A 25,066-nucleotide genomic window follows, 5' to 3' on the forward strand; every position below is an offset into this window, starting at 1 on the left:
GTAGATGACTCGGGAGGAAAGTAATGGGATGTGAAGCATTTAAACTAAGGTCACAAGGTCAACTGTTGGTAATGGACTGAGAGTTTTAATGTAAATGATGGCTGCTCGGTAGCTGGGTGTAAAGAGAGATAGATGTCCAGCCCCTAATGGGCAGATGTGATCATCCCAGAACTCCATCGCAGTTGCCTTTTTTTCTTCCTCCAGTCAGAAAAGACTGCATCCAACTGGAATCTCAGTCTACGACGGCCTTTCCCATCCTCACGGAGATACACGAGTAGGCCAATGTTTGAAAAGCAGCTTTGCCTAAATTTATTTACTTTGCAATTATACGCATAACCTGGATATTTGCTCCCCCTCCCTCCTAATTTGAAATTATTACTGAAATGTGTAAGAGACAACAAAACCAGCAACACGTCAAACTCCCACTTCAGCCACTCCTAAATGTAAATGTCAAAGGTTGAATTATAAGCAGCAATATTGTTCTACTTCCCCGAACATTCCATCCATCCACAAATTCCATTTCATTAATTCGGCTGCTCAATAGCGTATATTACAAATAAACAATGTCTAGTTTTCATTCATTATTCTGATATAAAACTCCATATGTCTACTAACAGTCATACCATATACAAGAAAATGGTACCTCAATAGCACTTCCAGAGTGAACGTCAGGTTTCAGCTGCATAACTTCAGCTGATTTGCAGGGGGTTGTATGTCTAAAAGCCCTATTAAATGCTTTCAAAATTTATGGCTATGTAACTTTTCCCAGTGTTAAGTTAGTCTAACTGTAGGCAAAAATATGCGGTACAAATATGTGGCAGTCGTCATGTAGATAAGAAGTTTATTGGCCTGCTAGAAGAAAGGAATTTTAGAGAGTGTTGCTCCTACTGAGGTCATTGGCAAAACTTGCATTGACTTCACTTGCCGCAGAGCTGGGCCAGAGGGGGAAAGAGATTTTCTTTCTCTTTTACGTAAATTCTACCATTGGTTCGGGTTGGGGGTGGTTGCCTGTGTTGAAGAGACGGGAGGAGGAGAGAAGCTGCAGCTTTACTGCTGGCAAGGGTCTTGACATTTCTGAAAAGTTTCAGGATGGGAGGCATCACACTGAGTAGAGGTCTGCCTATTCAGCTGATGGCTATTGAAGAAGAAATTTATAATAATCATGCAAGTTAATCTATTCTGATCACCTGGCAGCTGTTATTAGGCAATAAGAGCCAGTAGATTTACAAACTGCATAGTTAAGAAACAACTGTGAGTGGATATGCAGGTCAGACACCTAGCACTGAAGCATTTTGATATTCTGTAAACAGAAAAAGGACACTATACCATTTAATTTTGGTAATTGTATAAAATCTCTACAGTTGTCCATGCTGAAAACATCTGTTTCATATATTATTAAATGCTTCTTTTTGGACACAAGGGAATTTATATATATACTTCATAAGACATCTTATCAGGCGCCTGTCTTTTTAGCACTTTTTTTTTGTACCTGAATATGCTTTCCATAGTTTACAATCTCTTTGGTAAAGATGACAGAAACACCATCTGAAGTGATCAAATGGAAATAAGTGTCTCTACAAGTATCGCTTTCCAAAATTTTGAAATCTCAGAAAGAGAGTAGAAATTTCAAAAGTTCCAGATTTATTTTAGTTCTTGAACCAGTTGGCAATTGAAAACCTATTCAGAATTTTTCTGTTATGTCTTGCAATGAGGTGTAGTGGTTTTGAAAAAAAATCATTAGAATAATTTTCATAGACTTTAGGAATTCATTTTAAAACCCAACTAAAATACTTCTCCAACCAATCTATGTCTTAAAAGTCCTACAGTCACATTAAAATAATTGCTATTTTGGAAGCCATGTCCTGAGTGCAGATATTCCACCTCTGCTTTGTAATAAGGTTCAGCTCTTTTCTTGGAAAGATCGGTCTCTCTTAGGTACTTCAATAAAATGTGTAGCGTTTCAGACTTATTTTATGGAAGCCTCTGCACCTTTCTTTTATTCATTTCATTGTGGAAGTAATTATGTTTTGGAGGTGTTATCTCTGTTAAATACTTCATGACCTATTGTACATCTGTCAAATCTATTTTTGCAAACATGATACTCTTTGGGGGAATTCTGAGGCACTCATACAGATTTCAGCTGGATTAAGTGCTGTAATGAAAATGCTGCCCAAGTGTATTTTATACTACAGTAAGTACTTATTTCAGAATTCAATTATACCTACAGGAATATATTCTGTGTCTGATTATCTGGGAATGCCAAAGATACACCGTGTTTTGGCAGAATGACTTCAACTCTGCTAACTAAGTTAATGCTTTTGAAGAGGAGATTGGGTGAAAAAGTTACAGTCTGAATTTCCTGCTCTGGTCTACCAAACAATGGCATTTACTTGACGGAAGTGAGAACAAGAAGGCTGCTCTCTTTGTTCCCTCCTCTTAGCTTTTTCACTGCAGTTGCATGACTGGAAATGGAGCTGTTAGACCTTCTTAAATCGCAGCTTAAGAAAAAGAGGAAAAAGAACATTGCAGTCTGGGCTGGTACAGTGCTTAGTAAGAGCTAGGCTAAGATCCTCCTGCAGTACAGACAAGAAAGAAGAAAAAAAAAAAAAAAGAAAGAAATTGTTAAGCAGAAGGAAGGGTTGCCTTACCATTTAATATGGAATATATTTGAGAAATAGCAATCTTAGATTCTTACTCTGTGTTTGATTAACACTGATTAGAAAAATAAATAACATTTCTGATTAGATTTCTTGCTATTTACACCATTCACTCCTAAGCAGAATTCATTGATAGTCTCTTCCACTTTCAGTTCCAGCAAGTTCTTTTGATGTTGTCATGGTGTACAGTCAATAGCTGGTTTCAGTTTTACTGTTATTTTGTTTAGATTTTGGGTTTATGAGCCATTTAGGGCAGTTTCTATTGCTACTTATCTTTTTACTATCTCAATGTTGAATGATTCCTAAATTATAATTTTGTGAAATATTTTTAATCAAAATAACACTACTTTTAGTATTTAATATATTGCTGTTGTGCACATAAAGAACATAAAATATACAAAATCCTTAGGACTGAGGGTGTAATTACTGTTAAATATTATTATCACTTTATTTATAATTTTGCACCTTTTAATCCTTTAGTAGCTTTAGTATGTATTACTTACTGGCCCTTCCTTTTATCTTTATTAAAAGCAAATTAACACATTCCTTTCCCCAAATCTCCTATCTTTCTGACCTCTTGATACAGTGAAACGTTTTAAACTTTGAAAAGTTTTACAATGTGTTATATGACAGTTCCCACATAGAATTGCCCATGCCTTATCTTAAAAAGAGTTTAGAAAACTCTCTATACTTAGCAGATATCCAAAAAGAACTTACAGACATTCTTAGAAGAATAGATCTCCAGCAGATTCCTTCAGGCTGTGATTTTCAGTAACACAGAGCAAGGATTTTAGGGGGACTGGATGTATTTATTAGATCAATGGTGTTAGAAATAACACATCTTTTTAGGAACACAGGACTTGGCTGATCTGAAATGCAGACAGCAAACTTCAGGCTAAGTGCAGACTGATTATAACTCTTCTGAACTAATTGTATTGCTCAGAGCATTTGAATAAAGGAGGGTGTCAGCAACAGGAAAACTGATTAAGTTCTTAGACTTTAAAGAGCCAAGAGACACATTTTAGGGAAGCATGTTCTCCAAAGGATTGTGGTTCAGAGACACATCTAAATTCATTTTTTTTCTTTTTGTTTTTTTCTCTTTCACGTTTTCAGCTCTCATGCTTATACCGGAAACACCAATTTACAAGGTAATTACCAAAACTGGGACCCCTTGGGTTTAAACATTCTATTCTACATACCATAGTCAACAACTTCTCTCCTAAGATTCCTTCGACATCTCCTTACCCAAAGCAAGCCAATGGTTATGTCAGGCAGGTAGTTAAAGAAACATTTCTAATATATTCAGGATACCAAAATATCAGTTATAAGGGGAAAAAAATAGTTTGGAAAGCAGTATAGACATGGCTAAATACATAAAGAGATAACTTGAGCACCCAGCAACTTGCGCAGTTCAAGCTCCAATATAGCATAATGTAAAAATATATAATATGTAATAATATAAGATATATGTATAATTTTATCACATATACTATAACATACTTCACCTGCTCTGTAAGATGGATTCAGATGCTAAAACTACTGTCAACACCTAAAGCATCACATTTGCTCTTTGGATACAAATGGTTAGCCTGTTCTTCAGATAAGGAGTGACAGTAGTACTACCACCATTCACATGGTATTCTGCCACCTAGGGTATGCAGCCAAGGTCCCACCTTAACCACAGGTGATTTGGATCTTCATCTTCTTCCAGAAGATGAAACCATTTATTGACTGTACTGCTGCAGATGCACCACTGGGCTGTCAAGAACACAAATTGTGGAGCCGAAAGGAGTTCTAGTTCTTACGGAAAGGGTGATGACGCACTGGAACAGGCTGCCCAGAGAACTTGTGGATGCCCCTTCCCTGGAAGTGTTCAAGGCCAGGTTGGATGGGGCTTTGGGCAACCTGGTCTAGTGGAGGGTGTCCCTGCCCATGGCAGGGGGGTTGGAACCAGATAGTCTTTGAAGGTCACTTCCAACCCAAACCATACTATGATTGTGAGAGTGCTTTGTACATAAGATCAAGAACATGCTTGCAGTTTTCTATCTATCTGCTTTACACTACATAGACAGAATAAAGAACATAATCCTGATAGCAAAGACTGAAATGGATAGTTTATTATTAGATTATGCTGATGGATTTGGCTAAAGAAATATTTCTTAAATCAGTGTTCTGATGCTAATTAGTTCTTCCATGTGACTATGCAGTGAAAATATAACCATTGTCATCTTCAACTCATGAAGAGCTGTGTTATACCACAGATTACAGGAATCACTGAGTACACTCCAGTTAATTCTATTGACGTGACTAAAAACAGAAAATGTGAGATCATGTCAGACAAAGTTTTATTCATTTTCAGATTATTAATACCTTTTGGTTTGTGACTGTCTATGGAAAACAGTTTTGTTGAATTAAAGTTCTGTAGAGATTTGAATAAAAATAACTACATCAATTTGTAATACATTAAGATAAAAATATCTATAGTGTTCAGAAATGAATCTGGCAATAAAGTGCTATCCTTTGACTAAAGAATTCAGTGTTTGGCTTCGAGATCTTCTTAGCGCTTCTGTCATCCAGGCTCCTATGAAGTCCTCAAAATATGCAGAATGATATATTATGTTGTGTTTAATCACTGAGTATGTGAATAGATGCAAGTTTTTTAGATGGGAAAAAGTGCTCTGAACTGTATTTTTATGGTCTACAATTCCTTACTCATGTCTAAGCAAACACAGACGAGCCCAACATCATATATTCTCTTAGTGAAAGAGTATTATAATCAGGCTGATATTCTTCTCATTTATATAAGCATGGGGTGTTTTTTTCCTGTTTTGGAATCTTCTTAACTAACATAACCCATCTGTAACAGCTGCTGTTGATAAAAGCTCTCTAAACGCTGCTCTGCTTGAAAACATCATGCGCTTTTTTTTTTTCCCTTTCACAACACTAAAAATTATTAGAAATTATTGTTTTTTTGGTCTGATATGATTTCGTATTATGCAATTTTCTTCTTGTATGCAATTGCATCTCTTATAATTATTATTGAAGAAATTCGTAATTTATTGGATTACGATTCAACATAGTTACATAAAGAAAATGTCAAATAAAGTAGGAAAATACCAAAGTGATTAAGTTCATTATTCATGAATGGCAATTCTAGAAAGACAGAAGGAGCAAGCTGAGGATTTTTTTTTTAGCGATTGATTGGAAAATAATATTAAGTGAATAATAGAGAACTAATTAAAAAAAATCCAGTTCAAGAAAATTTTGTAAAGCAGACACAAAAGATTACATACTAGGAAACAGAGAATAACGCACATCGTGATTAAGACTTTTGTAAAAAAAAATATTTGGTTTTGTTTTAAACCGATGCAAACTATATAGTATTTTCTATATCTATGTTTTACAAAATTGCACTTTTAATATAAACACTAATAAGACAGAGATGGCTTTTATTCTGGAATTCCCAAAATTCTGAATATCTGACTATGCTATTGGATAACAGTTCTTTTATGTGTGAAGAAGATCTGTTTTTTTTCTTTCAAAGGAAATTTAAAAAAAAAAAAAAAAGAAAAAGGGAAAACAGAAAAGAGAACAGAAACCTTATGTAACTGCCCTTTGATCTCCCAGTAAACCAGACAAAAATTCTTCCACTTGAACAAATGAAGTAACCTGATAACACACTTAGAGTGGTCCTCTTCTTTGTTCATTATCACTAGAAGGGGTAGGTCGAGTTAGCATTTGCTGATAGCAGCGTGATAGCAGGGAGGAGTGTTGGGTTCTGGCTGGAGAAGAGTAGCCTTTGGTAAGTAAGGACTTTTCTGCCTGCTGTGGTGGACCCCTTCTGGTCCTTCTAAGGTGTCTTGCTTTTGGTCCCTTCACCAATCTGATTGAATATATGCTTACTGAACACCTGAGTTTAGCTACAAATACCCTCATTTTTTTCTTCCACACAGAATCTTTGTCCTTGAGGCATTTGCATACTCCATCTGTCTGCTGTTCTGGTCAGAGAAGTAGCTGAGAAATATCAAAGAAATGGCTACTATGCCTGTGCAGATCAGGAAGCGTAGTGAATTCAGTACATCAGAGAAGCCCACTCAGTACCTTTTTCATTAGACGCGCTTTTATATTTCACATATTTTGGGCCCCAAGGCCAAGTGTTATGTAGTATGGATGCAGGCAAGTCACCTGGTCTCAGAGCTAAAGGATGGTCTCTGGCCCTTTTAGATCATTGAAAGGTGGCCACCATCATAATCTGCAATTACTGGTTATGTCTGGTGACTGCATGATGACTTGTAAGGTATGTCCTAGGGACTTGTAGGATAGGTGTCAGACACGAGTTTTGACAGCAATACAGTCTGGAGCCCAGTCAATGGCGAGACACTAGAGAGCAGCCTACAACCAGTTCATGTTCTTTTATGCGGCTGCAGCAACAGCAAACAGCATTGCAGGTTGCAGTTTCTGAGGTGTTGGCTTAAACCTCAGCCAGTTTTGGACACTTTATCACTGAAAGAGTATTCCCCTAGACTAGCAGCCACCAATACGCCAGCTGAGCTGGCAGTCATCCCTGCTACTGTGAAGGCAGGAGTTCTCACCAGAGAACTGCCTTTTTTAATGTGGGAAAAGAAATGTACTGCTTGTAAAGCAATGTATTGGTGTCCTTAACTTACAGGAAACCACTGAAGGGGCTTTCCTGATGACTTCAAATAAATAAGCACATGCCCTTTACAATCTTTTGAATCTGAGGTGGACTGTTGACTTGAACCATTTCAGATTGAATACTTAAATTTCAGCAACTGGAAATAAGATTTTATAGTGGAAAGTATCAGGCAGCTTTAAATAAACAGAACTGCCAGCTCTGCTTGTAATAAAAAATTGCATATACACATATGCACACGCATGCACTTCCTCAGAAACCTCATTTGTGTCCATGTGTCTAGTCCTGGACAGACCCAGCAGAGCTGGCCAGACATAGACAAGAAGAATAGACAGATACAAAAGCAAGCACGAACTTTCTGGAGTCAGCCAGAAAATGAGGATCCCACCACTGCTGACGTTGCTCATAGGTCATGGTCACGCAGCACGTGTATGATAAACTTGAGAGCTATGCGTAATTAGAGCAGCTTACAGGTCATACGTATGCAGACGTGACCAAAGGGCGACAGCACAGGCTGGACACCAGTTCTGCTGATGATGATATGGTGGGTGGCACCCTTCCTTTCTCATCAACACTAAATCAGCTCCGATGTAGTGTGCCTTGACTGAATGAATAGCTGCCAAACACAAAAAGATCCTCCCTAAGACAGAAGTCAAGAGAGGCAGAGTGTTTCATTGCACCCCTTGACATCATTCCCATTAGGCTAGCTGCCATAAAGAGTGGATAGAAATGTGGACTGTACTTCCTGGAGGGTAGGTGGCCTACTGAATGCCTATAGCAGTATGTGGTTATTAATGTACCCTCTCAAAAAAGAGGAAAACTGCTAAAGCTGCATGTTGAGGGAGTTTAGGGGAGTTCCCATAGACTGACAGCTTCAAAGAATGCTTTATAATAAACACAGGTCTCTAAGAAACAAACCAAATAGTAATATATTGTTGAAATTAAAAACACATTATTAAAAGAAGGACTTTATGATAGTGTTTGGACTATTTTTCAGGTTTCTTGGCTGACGCTTTCCTCCCTGCTGTTCCAGACTTTCCCACAAGCATTGTCACAGCTATAGGCTTCAACAGCCCTTCATCTGCTCTTATAGTTCTTACAGCATTTTTCCCCATTAAAAACTGCACATAGAGCTCTTTATTAGTGCCAGTTTTGTTTTCTTTTAATATTAAAAAAAAGTAAGTTAAACTGAGCAAACTTCTTTCTTGAAATGAGGAGTGACAGCAACAAATGCTACACAGAAAGAGAAAATACCAAAAATATTCTTCTATTTCTATTTTGCAGATTTTTTTTTTTTTTTTTCCTGGCTTCCACTTATATTGCTTATTCTGTTTCTCTTTTTACAGTGGTGGGCTTATCTTCCTGACCATGCTGGTTTTCAGTCCCACCACTGATAGCTACATAGTGGATGTCTAGTGTGGGAGAGGAAAAAAAAAAAAAAAAATTTGGACAATAGTCAGCTCCACGGCTCAGGAAACAATCATTCTCTTCTTTGGGTAGTTTGGGCTTTCTGAGGAATGTGTAGGTTCTATATTCTGGAATCAATAATCTATTTACTAGTACTCACATCTGTCTAGACCATAGTTACTCTCCAAATAGCTAAGCAATAAATAGGGTGGAGACGGTGACTTAAACTTGTTCTTATAATTCATAAATAGTGTGGGAAATTGTTCTAATACCCTGGCACTTTGATAAATAGGTATAAAAGAAAAAGGATTGTCATGTTATAAATAATTAGGTCTGTTGCAATTGGTAATGCATTTTAATATCAGCAGGCAGAGTCCAAAAGAGGTATTTGCACATATTGTGCCCTAATTATAAAACAGGAATTTTTTTTTTATTTCATTCTTTACCTTCTAAGATTGTGACACAGTTAACTCTTTGGTCCCTTTGTAAAAGAAACTATAGAGAAGCATTGTCTACTAGTTTCCTGAAACCATTTAAAACAGCAGCAAACATCTAAATGATGCTTAGGACATTTTTCTCATAAGGGTAACAGCTGTTGTCAGGTCATATCTTTCCAGAAAAGAATGAAGACATTACATTCACAGAGGTCATGTCCAAACATTAAATTTAACCTTGCATGCCTAAATGTATTTGCATTCTAATGCAATCAAAAGTCCTAGAAGAACATCTTAGCAACAGTTTTTAGCGGTGAGAAGGTCTTTTTTCCTCCCAAAAAGTTCAGTTTCAGTCACCCTAAACCTATACATAAGTTCTGCTGAATTCATACAATAGTTTCATTTGGTTTTCTTCAAGCTAAATTTTTCACAAAACTTCTGGTGTGAAGATCCTTCCTCTGCAGTTTTTATTCAGTACCTCAGGGGTTAAAGTACTAATCGACACACTAGCTAATGAATTCTCTGGGTTAAAGGATTTTAACCCTTATCTTTAAGGAAAGGCTTGAAAGTTAGAAAGTCTTCCGGCAGCAAGTGGGCAGAGTCAGCTTCTTCTGTTGAAGTTGTACTATTTTATGTAAACGCATCCCCACTAGATCAGGGACCAAAACACAAGCATCTACCAGGTGGGCGAGTGACTTTACTAGACCCAGTATTTATATTACTGAGCATCAGGAACAGAAATAGGCCCCATCCCATTATTTACTGGGTCTGGATCCTTAGCCTCCTGCCTTCCCCAGACCAGTCCCAAGACTGGTATTGATACTGTTCTGCAGAACTAGAACTTATTAGGTTGGGCTTGGTAACTCATTTTCATTGTGCTCACACCTTATCTTCCAATTTGGAAACCACTAGTCTAAGGTTTAAAGCATTTATCTGGAGGAAGATGACCAAAACTTAAATTTCCCTGATTCGGAGCACATATGGTGAAATATAGGCTAGTGTTGGAGTGTCAACCCTAGCTTGTTTTGAGGTGTGTCTCTCCTGTCACTGATAGGAATACGGGAACATGTTCTTCACTGTTTATCACTGGAAAATTTTCCTGTTGATAACTTGTACCTTCCATACTGTGGTTTCAGCCTATCACTTCTTGACTGGTCCTTCACTGACCAAGAATCAGATCTTTTTCTTCCTCTTTGTTTATTTCAAACCCTCTCACCAGATACACTTCTTTAAGCCTAAAACAATTCATTCATTCTTTCCAGATAAACCATGTCTTCAAGATCTCAGATTACTCCCTCTGCTGTCTTTTTGTGTTTGAACTACATTTTTTCCCAAAGTATGAGGCCCAAAACTGGGCACAGCAAGGCTTGATCAGAATAGAAGGATTATTTCATGTGCCTTGCAGTCTGTCAATCTCACATTAGAAAAGTCCTTTCTTGATACTTCAGAAACTCCTGAAACCTTCTTGCCTTATTGGGAACTGAGTCCAGTTTATAGAGGCCTCAGAGCCTTCTCCCCACTCCTGCCACACCTTCCTGCAAACCATGAGGGAATTAATGATTAATTGAACCCAGATGCTTTGGCTTTTTCCTACATCTGATAATTCATTCTGTCACAACAACCATGGAATTAAAACAGAATAAAGCAGTCATTAAGAAAACAGGTTATCCCATGGAATGGTCACTAAGAAGTAAGCAGTCCTTAGGTCAGTGACTAACGCAGTCAGCTTTTTAGACACACACACACCCCTCCCCAATCTGAAACACAGCATCGAATTTCTTTATTAACTCAACATAATGTATCCAGGAAATCATCACCCAAAAATTTAGCATGTGGGTAGCAGGCTGTACAAATAATTGCTTTTTCTATATGACCACAGAACCAGAATATACAATACAATTCTTATTTCTGCTCTCGCTAATCAAAGTAACATTAATCAATTATTTCTTATATATTTTAGGAGTTTAAACAGGAATTCACAAAGAGAGGCAGAGAGAATCGTCACACTATATTCTATAGGAAAAGACGGTAAATGCTCCAAGAAAGAAGCAGGTAGAGGGCTTGAGTAGGACATCTTTCAAGCAAATATCCAAACCACCACATTATGTCCTAACTACTGCCACTGACAGTGGCAAAACAGGGTTATGAAGGGCACCTTAGACTTGCTGTGAACCAAACTCTAGGATTTACAGCATTTGGAAATTTCTCATTTTGAAAATTTGTCTTTATTTTTCACTTGGTGGGAACAATTAAAGAAAAAACAAGTCAAATTTGCAACTGTTTCTGAATCACCTCAACCTGCATTTTAGGAAAGGATAGGAAGGGGTAAAGATAGTTGTTACTGGAAAAAAAAAAAAAGTCATCCAACTTCAGTAGTTAGACAATGTAAGCAGAGCACACATCTGAGCCTCTATTCAAAGCAAAACACTGGAAAAGAGCCTGTAAATTTATCATGACAGTATAATAAAAATTTAGACAATATAAACCACTTAAAACTACTATAAATAGTAACTTTTACTTAAACTCACATGCAGATGAATTTTTCTTAGTATGTAGGGCAGGAGATTAAAGATGTTCTGCCAAAAAACCAGGATTAAAAGATAGATGACAAATGTATATTTAGGGCTGGGAAAGATGAGGCATGGTAGTGATTATTTTAGAGCTCCACCAAGAACCTTTGTCCAATTAGCCAAATGCTTTCTTTTTCGGAACAGCTTGGAGGAGTCCAGAGCTGCTGGCTGGCCTATGAAGCAGGCATAAGTACTACTGCTGGAGAGTGTTAATCTTTGCTGTATTTAAATTTGGTATTCTGTAGAGTGAGAGGCAAATACTACTACTTCGTACAAAAAGCAGACTGCAGGTACAAGATCTGCATAAGCACAAAGTGACTTTGCTTCATAAGAATTTTGAAAACGTGTCCTTTCATTTCACAATTTTTCCTTTTCTCACCTAGACCCCAAGCTTGAGATTCCTGATTCGGAAAAATGTTTGGGTCATCTCCCTGAGTGGTCCGTTTCCCTGATTGCCTCAACAATCTCACCCTGGATGTCTATTTTCTTGCATTTCCTACAACTTTGTACACAAGAGTTTAAATGAACTAAAATACTGTGGTTATTCTGCAGGGATCTTCAGAATAATTATTTTAACAAATACTTTTTATAAAGCTCAAAAAGCTAAAAATTAGAGAGACTACTACATCCGAAGGTCACTGCTAACATCAGAAGGTCTGATAGGAAAGCTTTAAATCATTACTAAGGCTGCAAACCAATGATGATGATTGATAATAATAATTGATTAAATTTTCTCTCTCCTTCTCAGCATATGTGAGACAAACTATGAGATTAAAACATGGGTATGCCGTTCTCTAACAGTGGTTATTTGTATATCCAAGAATGCTCAGATGGTTCCAAAGTCTTGTTGCTTTTTTTTTTATTACACCAACTTCAGAGTACAAAGCCCACCACAGGGGATGTCTCTTTAGTGCAAGAATAATTAACACAATGATGGCTGGACTGCTAGAACAGTTATTATCAACATAATGAGTCAGCCCAGCATTTGCCTTAACAAACAAAAGGGTTGGTTCAATACAAAATTATTAGGTAGGCCCTTTTATTTAACCTCTTTTCACTTAGTTAAATTTTTAAATTAAAGTCTTTTCAAATGCAGGAATAAGCTTTGGCTTTAAAAGTGCCAAAACAAAGATTTTCCACTTTTGGCTGAAACTATGCTCTAAATTCATTGACATTTGCCAGTTGTTTCAATCTTCATGAAACTCCTGTTCTGGATGAGTTTATAATGTCCAAACATTTCACCAGATGTACATAAACACAGTAATCAAGTCACCACTTTGTCTTCTTTTTGATAACCTAAGCAGATTGAAAGGTTTTTAGGTGTTTTCTCCAGCTCTCAAATCATGTTGCATCCTCTCCAATTTCTCGACATCCCATGCAAAATGCAAACACCAGAGATGTCTACAATGTCTTTTAGTATCCACCTCATGGGTGGATTCAGAAGAAAAAATCAGCTCCCTAGTTTGTCAGGAGAACAGAATAAGAAAAATATTTGAAGATAAATACAAAGGGAGAAAAGATACTATGATCACAGTGGAACTACTCTTCCTTTTAGGCTGCATATGATTATAGGTGGTAGGAAGACTATGGCTATGTACATGGACAATGAAGCAGCTTTTCTGTGAACAAATTCAGAGTGCCCTGCACATCTCATTGGAAGAAGTATGAAGGTTTGTAGAAGTTTAACCATTTTTACAGCACTGATTTCAGAAAGGTGGTGCCTCAGTCGCAGGGAGAAGCTGATACCGATTAAGGAAGAAGCAGTTTCTCCCAGGATCATGATGGTGCACGTCTTGGGTCTTACTGAGGAAGGAAGGGAAAGATACAGAAATGTGAAGCTGCCCGTTCTATTTGATCAAGCATATCTACTCCAATCTCTACATCCCCGTGGATTTGATTCAACACAAAGCATGTGCTGCCTTGAGGGCTCAGTGTGTGCTCAGTGGGATTACTTAATGGAAATGAAGGAGATGGCCAGGAAATCAGCACAATCTGAAGCTACTGGCAGAGGAAGGGGGAAGGGTTTAGTCTTCAGGCACACACTCTAGACAAGCCTGCCATCAATCCCATCTCCTGTGGCTCCTTCAGAGAACAGCTGTGTCGCAGGCATGAAAGCAAAAGCAGAGTCTACCAGGAGAAGCATTCCAGCATTAACTTCTCGACTTTGCTGTCCCTGTAACCCCACTACACTGATCTTGCCTTCCTCTGCCCTGGCCAGCTCAGTGGCTGTTTTTTGACTGCCTTTCCTTATTTCTACATGGCTTTCTGTCCTGGTTCTGGTCACTTTCTTATCTTTTGCAGCACCCTCACTTGCTCCAAATGCCCGGAGCACCCCATGAAGCACACTGGAAAAATCAGTCTGCCTGGCATGCTCTGGCAGATGAAAAAAAAGGCCAGTAGAGAAGAAGAAACACAGTACAAATATAAATACAAATACATGGTTTCTTTACTTCACTCTCTTGGATGTCGTATTAGGAATTGCATATATGTTAGAAGTGTGGTACTGAAATTATTAGACCATGGCCGCACTACTGTGTCAAGTGCCAGTGTCAAAGCCACTGTGTTAAATCACACAAATTCGTGGTGCTCTGTTCACTGCAGCAGACCATCTACACCAGAAATTTGCACGGGTGCACTTTCGTTCCAGGAGGGGAAAAACATCTCTGGCAGGACGAAAAGGAGCAACTCAAAGAGCAGTGGCCACTAGAGTGGAAACCTAACCCTGTTAAAGTCCATTAGGCTTGTGGGGCCAGGATTTCACCCCAGCCTCTTTTTTCCTGCTTTAAGTGTGTGATTTGGCAGGGGAAAAGTTCAATTGAAGGCACACAGTTGGGCTATACATACAACAAAGAGGCAGGAAGGGGGGAAAAAAGCAACACAAAGGATTACTTTAAAGTTAGACCTCAGCTCCTTTAGCTTTACACAATGAAGGAAAGCACATAGGTTTCAACAGGATAAAAGCAGACTTTATTTTGTAAAGAGATCTCAGGATGAAACAAAGGACTGTAATTGTACCTCCTATCTGCAAATCTGAGGTGGTGAAGGAAAAGAAAGTGGGTGGATGGTTAACAAGAATAGCTTGAAACCATGCTTTGTTAACAGAGTAAAATTAGCTTGCTGAGAACCTTTATTTTCCACATAACTTTTAACAGGAGCATTATTTTACGTATCTCTACAGTAGAGAGCCCATTTACAAATTTGCAACAAGTAACCACTGAGCTTGAGCTAATTTTTCTGTTTTCTGTTTCATCTGCTTAATACAATACATTTGAGTTGGGTTGCTAGCACATCTATAGCTAAAAGCCTGTCAGCATTTCTATTCTGCACACCTAGGGCACTTTCACACTGGCTTAATTTCACCCCTTGAAATAAGCCAAATCAAACCTGGAAAAGGTTTAGAGGTAAAAGTATAGTTTGTTTTTTTAAAAAAAGAAAATCATTCATGTAGGTCTGTTTGAAGCGTGGGATGAACTAACTAAAATTAAAACAGAGGGGTACTCAATTCACATGTTCTTTTTGTTTGCTCATTTTTGAAAATATGAAAAGCCATGGGGGGCTCAGACCATAGGTCTGTCCAGCTCAGCACCTGCCTGCAGCAGGAGTTACAGCAGATGCTTAGGGAAAAGTGATACCCCTGCCCTCTCCTGCCATACCTCCCAGCTACTGCAATAGGATCGTCCCACATGTTCGTCCTAGAAATGAATTGAGATCTGTAATTTGTGCTTTTTTTTTTTTATAGTTATATTTTAGCAGATGTATACTGTACTTGGCATCATAAAATCTGCTTCTAAGTACAGTTATATTATTAAGTGTCAGTTCATTCTGCCATTTCTACAAACCATGTGGTGGGGCATGTGGGAACACACTTTTACTCTTGAAAGTTTGTGTTTGCCTGGTGCTTAACACCAAGGAACTGGTGACGCCTGTCAGTGCTGCCATCCAAAACCAGAACTCACCAGCCTGTTTTAAAAATCTGTCAACTCCCTTCTTTTTCTTTTCTAACCTTTTCCGTGATCTTGCAAATGCAAGATACAGACTGTCCCCATCATTCGTTTCAAAACCTGATCGGTTTTTGGCTGGAAGTGCCCTCTACAACTCCACTCTCAAATTCAGAAATAGAGATTTTCCACTCATTTTTTAGGGCTTTTTTACCTTGCGGAGTGAATTTCATTATGAGTTATGTCATGGCAGGTGTTCATCTCCCCTCACCTTCTTAATGCAGGAAGCATATGGGGCATTACCCACAATAATAACCCCACTGAATGTCTCTACCAGCAAAGATGACGGGAAAGCCAACTGGCCAGTCTGGAGTTCCCTTTCGTAAGGGAAATTCCATGGGAGTTATGGGGCTTGTATAATAATAGCCTTATTCTAGAATATTTTCCTATATGAACTTCATGTTCAGGTTATGGGCTTGGGGAAACAGTTTATAAAGAAAGGAGGTAGCGTTTCTGAATAACAACTGAAGAACACGTTGATTCAGATTTAATTTCAAATTGTCATGTTTGGGGGATTATAGATTCAGACTCCTGATTTTATCAGGCTATATTTTTCATGGGTTTCATTATTTTTTAAGTATTTGAGTTCATTCAAATTTATTTAGCAGATCCATCTTTGGAGGAGGAAATCCCAACATTATTAAATTCAAGGACTCAAAGAAAGGAAGGTAGAAAAGATATGTATCAGTTGGAAAAATCTGTTGATTAATACTGAAGGGCTCTCTAACCAATTTAAAATTAAGATGAATCTGATTCCATATAATATATGGAAAATCATTCTAAAATTGCAACTTGAGAAACTATATTTTAGTCTTGAAAAGTTTGATTTCTGCTACACCAAAATGGATGTGTATTTGCACTTTGAATTATACACATATGTAACTCTTATGCTCTAAATAAACTCTTTTGAGAGTATTCCCTAAGTCTACAGTAATACTTTTTTAATATTATGTGTTAGCATTTTTTGCAATACAAGAGTCGCAATATACAAAATACAGTACAAACCAAATTAAACAATCACTTAGCTACAGGATAGATACATTTGAGAGGTTTCATAGTGCTTCATTTATTCTTGGAATATTTCCAAAGGATTTTTTGCACCTAATTTCCCTTTCTGTCTAGTTAGCACATCAGTCAGGCTTTCTTTTCTTCTACAGTTTTAGCCAAACTGTGCTGCCTGGTTCAGACTGTGTGGTATTGTTTGTAATGTGCTCTCAGGCTGGGACACAGCAATCGGTTTCCCTGGTAGTGGGAAATACAGAATTTCCACACCTCAGTGGAAGCGCTATTCTAAAGCAAGTTTCTTGCTGGGCCAGATAATGCCACCACGCTGCACAGCACGAGTTGAAGATTGGCCCAAATGCATAGATTTTGCAATGTTTCCATAAACTTTTATGGTAAACCCTGTCTAGCTATTCTCCTGCTCTCCCTCTAGCAAAGAGGTGTTTGCCAAGCAGTCACTGAGCTAACATGTGAAAACCAGAATGTGAAAACAACTATTTGCGTTCTCTTTTCTGAAAAGTACAAAACAAGAAGAAAAAAAAAAGCATAAAAAGCAAATTATTAAATTGAAAATAAGTATTGATATCTACTCAAAGATGATATCTGTTAACACAGCTGAGGGTCCTACAGTCAGAGACTGGGAGTTGGGGTAGAAAAGGAAACTGTCTGACTCCCCGCTGGTACCACACTCGTGCGACGGGGCAGGCTGCACCACCAGACGACCCTCTTCAATGCCATTGAAGTTATGGCCAATAAACTTGTGCAGAGGCTTACTTGCATAAGACTGCCTAAAAATCTTGCTAGTGCTAGATCCTGTGTTTTCAATTATGTAAAAGTTTTCCCCCATTACACGTGCTCAGGTATTATAAGAAAGATTTAAGTGCTATACTGGGGGAGGGCTGAAAATGCTTTTTTTTTCTTAAATCTTTGGAAAATTAACTTAAACCTGTGACCCAGACTGATCATTTGGAGACAGAATTCTTTAAAAATGCGAAATTAAAGAGCATTTGTAATATGGGGAGAAAGGAGCAAAAAATGAAACACAGGAACTCTAACTATGTTTCTATATCAGCCCCGCTCTGCTCAAGGATGCAGGCAAGCAGGGCGCTGCTCTGGAGCAGAGCTTGTTTCTTTTGCCTTTTCCCACTAGGAAGGGTTCCCAATGACAAGACTACAAGATCAGGACAGGAGAGGACTCCTAGTGTTATATTTTAGTGTAGCCACAAAGACTAAGTGGTATCTTGAAGCTACATCTTAGGCTCTTCTCAGATTTCAAATTTCACTTCTACTGATGATTTAACTGTTGCTTCATTGTAATAGTTCGGTAATGCACGTCAAATATCTACAGGCCAGATGCAATAGAAATTTGCTGTATCTACTTGCTGTACCAAACAGCTATGGATGCAATAAAATAATAACATTATGAGGAACAGTAGATTTCAGAAAGCGGCGTCAGTAGTGCACTGTGACTATAAGGATTCCTCTTGACAGATTCTGCTCTCACACAGATCAATACCTCTGTATGAATTATTCTCACTGCATTGCAGTTTAAATTAAGATATTTTTGTCCCTTTGACTTTCCTGGATCTAACTGATGCGAGGTGAAGCAGGATATAAGTCCACCAAATTAATTCCACCATTTCTAACATTCAGTGGTCTTATTCCAGGCACACAGAACAGACAAAATCAGATTATCACCAGCACCAAAGGCTCTGTGAGAGTCAGCAGTAAAACTCTGATTGTTCACTGAAACTGGAAGCTGAGATGATTTGCTAGCTAAACACCACAGAATTAAAACTAATGTTAGGACTCAAAAGTGGTGAGGTATGTACATGACAATACAAACTCACTTTTGATATAAACTGCTGCAGAAGTTTTCAGTAAGGTCCAAAACGTACACATTGTAAGCAGCTGTCAAGTTGTTACACTGTCAGTCATCTAACATGGTTGTTCTGATCACTGTTTCTCAGCCACTTACTGGTGAAATAAATATGTAGTACGTCAAGTGATTCTCCTGCAAGCCATCTATTAGAATAATAAGCTGGCTTATTTCCTGAAATGTGTGATGTCTTATGTCTCCTAGCATTCTCATCTGTATATTTAGGCTTTACTAGTCTAATTCTTGGGGGTTAGCAATACCCTGGTAGATGTCCAGCCTCCCTCGGAGCCTGTCTCAATGAGCTCTTGCAGCAATGAGTTCCACCAGCTAACCATGATTGGTACGAAGAAACATTTCCATACGTCACTTTTACATCTGCTGCCAGGAAATCACTCTGTTTTTCCTCCTTTCTTTCAGCCAGTTGATCTTTCTACTGAACAAGGTGATCCACCCAAATCTAGCAGCTGCGACTTGCCGTGATTCACATGGTGAGGAATGTGGTGTTACATGGAATTTTCTACTGAGACCCATGGTTGATCTACAACGCACACGGTGGCTTTGCAGTCAGATTCTGCAGTAACCTGTAAAACTAGTTTACAGTTTGAAAGTGGATGAGTTAAGTGCCACTGAGGTATCTTTTAAGTGCCACAGGTATTTTTGAAGTAATTGTCTTTATTCCTTTGATGAACTTTGCCTGAAGGCTAATGACTGTGAACATTCCTGCTGAATAGGGAGTCTTTATTAACTTCAGCGATTGTCTTTGCAAAGAAAAAAAACGTATGAGAGCTGCATGGCTTGGAGGAAACACAGGCTTTTTTTTTTTTTTTCTTTTTTTTCTTTTTTTTTCCTTTTTTTTTTCTTTTTTTTTTTTTAGTGAACTGAATGTGATGATGCAGTGGCTGCAAAATTTTTCCGTTTAATAACACTGTGTTTAATATGCTTTCCCCAGTGACATTATGAAACCATGTGTCTGTGACACTAGGAAGTTACTAGGTTTGCAAGGAAAAAAATAGGAAAAAAATAAGGTTTTCGAAATCTGTTGGATGCTTGTATCGCCTCTGTCTTTTCTGTCTTTTTTTTTTTAAAGATCAAATTGTCCTCTAAGGAGTTTATTCACGTTCTACAGATTTGCTGAAAGTTATTGTGAAATCTGGCTTAGTCAGTAGCATGGACCATTTCAGTTGCTTTCCCCAGCTCTGGCCAGCTAATGTTATTAGTCTTTATTGAGCAGTTAACAACATTGTGGACTTTTATCAGCTTCTACCACAAGATATATAACATAGGTAAAATCATAAAGAATAGATTCATCCTGGAAAACACGAGATACATGACAAATGTCCATCTTGTACTCAAGAGGTTAACTGTACTTACATTTATTCAACATGCACTTGTATAAAAAGTGTCCATTGTATGATCTTTTGAAAGCTAAAGATTAGATATTTTTTTCCAAAATGTTTTTTGAAGGTTTTGTCTTTTTGTCATTATGGAACATTTGAAGGAGAGAAGTGTGGAGTTTCTTTTTTCTTTCCCTAGAAAAAAAATCTCTGTGGAATAGACATTGGTACAAAACAATTTTTCTTTAGTCTTATTCAGGGGAAATTAAAAAAAAAATAAATAGTGTTAACCAGGTAATAAGTGTAAAATGCAGCAAATACATTAAAAAAATGCATTAGAACATTCTGAAATAAAAAAGACATTTTTTCATTCTGAACATTCCGAAATGAAAAAGAGAACAGGAAAGATTTGAGCTTCATTTTAAACTTTCTACACTGAAGTGTTACAGTTGCAGGCAATACAAGATATATTAGAGGGTTTTAAAAAATGAATCATTGATAGTTATGTAGACAAAACATTTTTCTATTATCTACTAGTCAGTGGGAGTACAGATAACCCTTTCCCAATGTTTATTACCTTCATACTAGTTTTGGCATGGTATCACAACTGCTGTCAGCAAAGCCAGAAAGCACATAAAGCCATTTCCCTCCCAGTGACACTACAGCAGTTACTCCACCCGATGTGACCTAGCTTTGCTCGATAGAAATGATCCCTGCATGCCCACAAACTACTGCTATTGATTTCACCATGTTCCCTTCTTAGCAACTTGACACTAAGGACCGCTGGCACCCAAAACTTTCAACGTAGAAGCTCTTTATCACCCAGGTAAATAAGGAAGCTACAGTTTCAGTAGCTGAAGCTCCAGGCAGGTTAGCTTTTAATTATCTCAGTCCTGTAATGACCAGTAATCTCATCACTTTGAGCCTTACTGTACCTGCTGGTCTCTGCTTACTCTACCTGAAATAGAGCAATGGTGGAGTCTGCTCTTCCAAGCCATACTGCTGCTTACTTTACATTGTGGACTTTACATTGAGGGACTGTTTATCAGGGAGTGTAGTGACAGGACAAGGGGTAATAGGTTTAAGCTGAAGGAGGGTCGATTTAGATTAGATGTCAGAAAGAAATCCTTTACTGTCAGGGTGGTGAGGCACTGGAACAGGTTGCCCAGAGAAGCTGTGGATGTCCCCTCCCTGGCAGTGTTCAAGGCCAGGTTGGATGGGGCTTTGGGCAACGTGGTCTGGGGGAGGGTGTCCCTGCCTGCAGCAGGGTGTTGGAACTAGGTGATCTTTAAGGTCCCTTCCAACCCAAACAATTCTATGATTCTATGATTCTATGACCCATTGGTCCACACCACTCTACTGGTTTAACTACAGAGAAATGCTACATTTATCTACACTCTTGAAAGATGCTAAAATATATGGTATGTTAGGGGTTTACATATTAAATTAAGAATAACCCACAGGAAGACTTGGTACCCTGTCTTTCATTGGTTGGAGCTGATTTTCCCTCAATGAATTCAAAGTTCATTTGCTATTTTAAGGGAATCCAGTAAGATTTTTTTCTGTGGGAGGGCGGTACAGTGGGGAAACAGTGAGGTTTGGCTTGGAGCCGGAATTAGCTGGAGAATTTCTGGTTTTGGCTGCACTTGCTGTAATAGCAGATTAGTCTATGCAGAGAGATTTACTGGGGACTATACAAAATTAGAAAACCAAATCTGCTTATGGTGAAAACTTCTCTATCATGTCAAAGCCTGCTTAGGAATTCTCTGTGCAATCCACCGCTACCTGCTTTCCTTGGACATCTGATGCCTGGATCATAGCAAAGCCATCTGAGAAGAACATGTATTTTGATGCCTTGGATGTGCTTTCTTGCATATATGGAAATGGAAACAAAGACAGATGAAGAAGGGAAAAAGTGTAGAACTTCATTCTCTTCATTGTTCCTCAGTAGCCTAGCAATTACTCAAGAGATAAATGCTTGAATTTTAATATATGTGGCAAAGTATGTTTCCATGAATATTCGTGAATGAGTTACAATTATTAAATTGTTTTGCTGCCTTCGCTTTTTTGGCCAAACCTCTTCCAAACAGCCTATTGTTTGTCATAGGAATCTGTGATGAGCATTTAATGCTTATTCAAAGCTCATTTATTTTGGTTTCACATCATTATAGCTCATTTTAGCTCATGGAATTTTTCCTTATTTAAAACAGTACAAATCTGAGCAGAATCTGATTTAGTAAAAGGATCCTATGGATAGTGAAATCCATAGTTTTTGAACAGAAAACTTTTATGCACATGTCAATATTATTGAAAAATGTTTCATGTCACAATACTTAGTGCATAAATCTAAGTTAAATCTTGGTTTGCTCTAAGGGATCCCAATGTTTTCGTCCACATAATTTCTTCAGCTTTTTTCTCTTTGCTCACACAATTTGTGGATTTGTGTTTTATACTGAGTAACTCTTAACAGAGAAAAACTATTTGCATATATAAGTCAAATTTAGGAATGAGAAACATGAGAAAGTTATTTCATGGATTTCTGGCCTGGTATCAGGAAACTGTGGAGAAGCAAACATTACATCTCATCTACTGACCATGAGGTCATGGTACACTCAGTTATGAAAAGTCATTTATAAACCACTACCTCTGTGGTTTTGAGGGGATATTCTTAGTTTGCACCTTGAAAATCATAAACCCAAAGGATTCATTGTTATGGGAACAAATCTGCAAGTTATATTAGTCTGGGACTGAATGCTGTTGTTAAAAGCATGGTTTTCATTATTTAAAAAAAAAGAAAGAAAAAAGAAAGAGAGAAAGAAAGAGAGAAAGAGAGAAAGAGAGAAAGAAAGAAAGAAAGAAAGAAAGAAAGAAAGAGAGAGAGAGAGAGAAAGAGGGAAAGAGAGAAAGAGAGAAAGAAAGAGAGAGAGAAAGAGAAAGAGAGAAAGAGAGAAAGAGAGAAAGAAAGAGAGAGAGAAAGAGAGAAAGAGAGAAAGAGAGAAAGAGAGAAAGAGAGAAAGAAAGAAAGAAAGAAAGAAAGAAAGAAAGAAAGAAAGAGAGAAAGAGAGAAAGAGAGAGAGAAAGAAAGAGAGAAAGAGAGAAAGAGAGAAAGAAAGAAAGAGAGAAAGAGAGAAAGAGAGAAAGAAAGAGAGAAAGAGAGAAAGAAAGAGAGAAAGAAAGAAAGAAAGAAAGAAATAAAGAAAGAAAGAAAGAAAGAAAGAAAGAAAGAAAGAAAGAAAGAAAGAAAGAAAGAAAGAAAGAAAGAAAGAAAAGAAAGAAAGAAAAGAAAGAAAGAAAAAAGCCACACTGGGACAGGAGGAACAAGTTATTTGCACTGTAGCAAGAAATCCTCAGATCAAGCAGCCTCTTTTCAAAGTGTGATTGTGGAATGTAACAGCTGCTCAAGATTCTGCTAACTTGTGGGAGATTCATGACCAGTAGATTAATTTGCTTTTCACCAATTATAATTTATCTTACATCAGGACTGTTTACATTTTCTCTGTCATCTACATGCATTAGCACCAGGTTAATGTGCAAACCATGTACTAAATTATGTCCTGTATAAATCTTTCCTGCTAAATACCACAGTCCTTGTCCTTACTTCCTGAGAATAACCTTTGATCTTCACATCAACAATAAAAATAATTACCATCTCTGCCCAAACCAGTCATTTCACTCCTAAATAGCTGCACAGCTGGAGACAGATGTGTGCTTCTCCCTGGGCAGACCCTACAGGGTCTTCCATGAGGCTTTATATCATACTTGTCATTCGTTTATCAGTGTCCAAATGTTGTACACTGGAAATGTGTGTAAAACATTCTCAGAATTTCAAACAATAACAAATCAGAATGGGAGAGGGGGAAGAAAAGGCTGCAGGAAAATATAGAAGTCTCCCAGCTGTGCAAACTTAAGTAGCTGTATTAGCAGAAAATGCACTCCAATGGCATTATTACCATCTTCAGCAAACGTTGATTCAAGGAATGTATTGTTAAGTTTCAAATCCAGTGCCAGGCTAATGAAAAAATGTTTAAAATCTTCCTTTAGCATCTACAAAGACATCCAGACTATGGTATTCTATTCAGAGGAATTAGGCTTTTTTTTTTCAGAAACCTGGTATTTTCTGACTGTGATGTGGAACACAAAGGACTTCTAATCTTTCCCTTTTTCAGTTAAAGAAGATTTTTCTGGTAAGCAGATGTCTCAGTGTTTGATTCTGGTTTTCCCTTAATTTTACCTTCATGTCTCTTTTGGACATTGAGTGGTTTTGTTTCTAAATCATATGAAAGATTGCATCATTTCTGCTACACTAGAAAAAAGAATATCAAATAAGCAATATAATTAAGGGAAATTATGTATTTGAAATATTTTTTTATGATACAATAAAGAGAAATAATTTCAAGGAGAGTAAAAATGGAAAAGATAGATTAAAGAAATATTTTTAACATTAACTTGTGAAATTCAATATCACAAGCTTATTGCAATCAATTATATGGCTACTGTTAAACAGTTTATTAGACTTAAGCTTAATAAACAAAGCTGTATATCCTAGGAAGAATATAAAAACCTTCAAAGCCAATTTAATGAGCCAACTCATATTAAAGAGAAATTTTAAAAACCCTCTGACATCAAATATAATATGAATTTGATCCAATATGACATGTGCAACTCAAAATGAAAAAGCAAAATGATGTTAAGCAGTCTGAATAACTAATCTTCTAAGTGAATTTTTTTTCTCTTTTAATTCAGAAATCAGTAGGATTCAATTAGAAAATGTCATTCACCTCTAAACGAGGGACGAGCTGCCTAATTTGGTTTATTTTTTCCCTCTCCTTTACAGCTATTGACTTTGTCATCAGTCTTCCCTGGTCTCTGCAGGAAGTGTGGACAGTCCTGGGTCATTGCTCCTTTGTTCACCACCACAAACTTTTTCACCTGACAGTGGCACCTCTCCCAGCTCTCTTCATTTAAAACATCACAGTGAAATCAAGTGGAAGAACAATCTGGAGGGAAAAAAAATGAAATGGCCTATTGTCAAATGGCCATGTTCACTTGAGTAGTCTTTCTATACTCTGGCATTTGAGAAGTCTGGACAGATCAGTCTTCTTTGGCTGAAACAAAGATCCTATCCTTGCTG

At 37.6% G+C, this 25,066-nt stretch overlaps 2 long non-coding RNA genes across 2 annotated transcripts in view; both read left to right on the forward strand.

The window, feature by feature from the left end:
* LOC142600928 (uncharacterized) overlaps window positions 1-25,066 on the forward strand; it is a 637,768-nt gene that overhangs the window by 334,529 nt on the left and 278,173 nt on the right. The gene's annotated exons all lie outside the window — the stretch shown is intronic.
* LOC142601254 (uncharacterized) lies at window positions 20,693-24,928 on the forward strand. The gene is made up of 3 exons (XR_012834857.1): window positions 20,693-20,805; window positions 24,039-24,119; window positions 24,770-24,928. It is a non-coding gene; the product is annotated as an uncharacterized LOC142601254 (long non-coding RNA).

This window comes from Balearica regulorum, chromosome 3 (assembly GCF_011004875.1).
Source record: "Balearica regulorum gibbericeps isolate bBalReg1 chromosome 3, bBalReg1.pri, whole genome shotgun sequence".
Taxonomy (NCBI): domain Eukaryota; kingdom Metazoa; phylum Chordata; class Aves; order Gruiformes; family Gruidae; genus Balearica; species Balearica regulorum.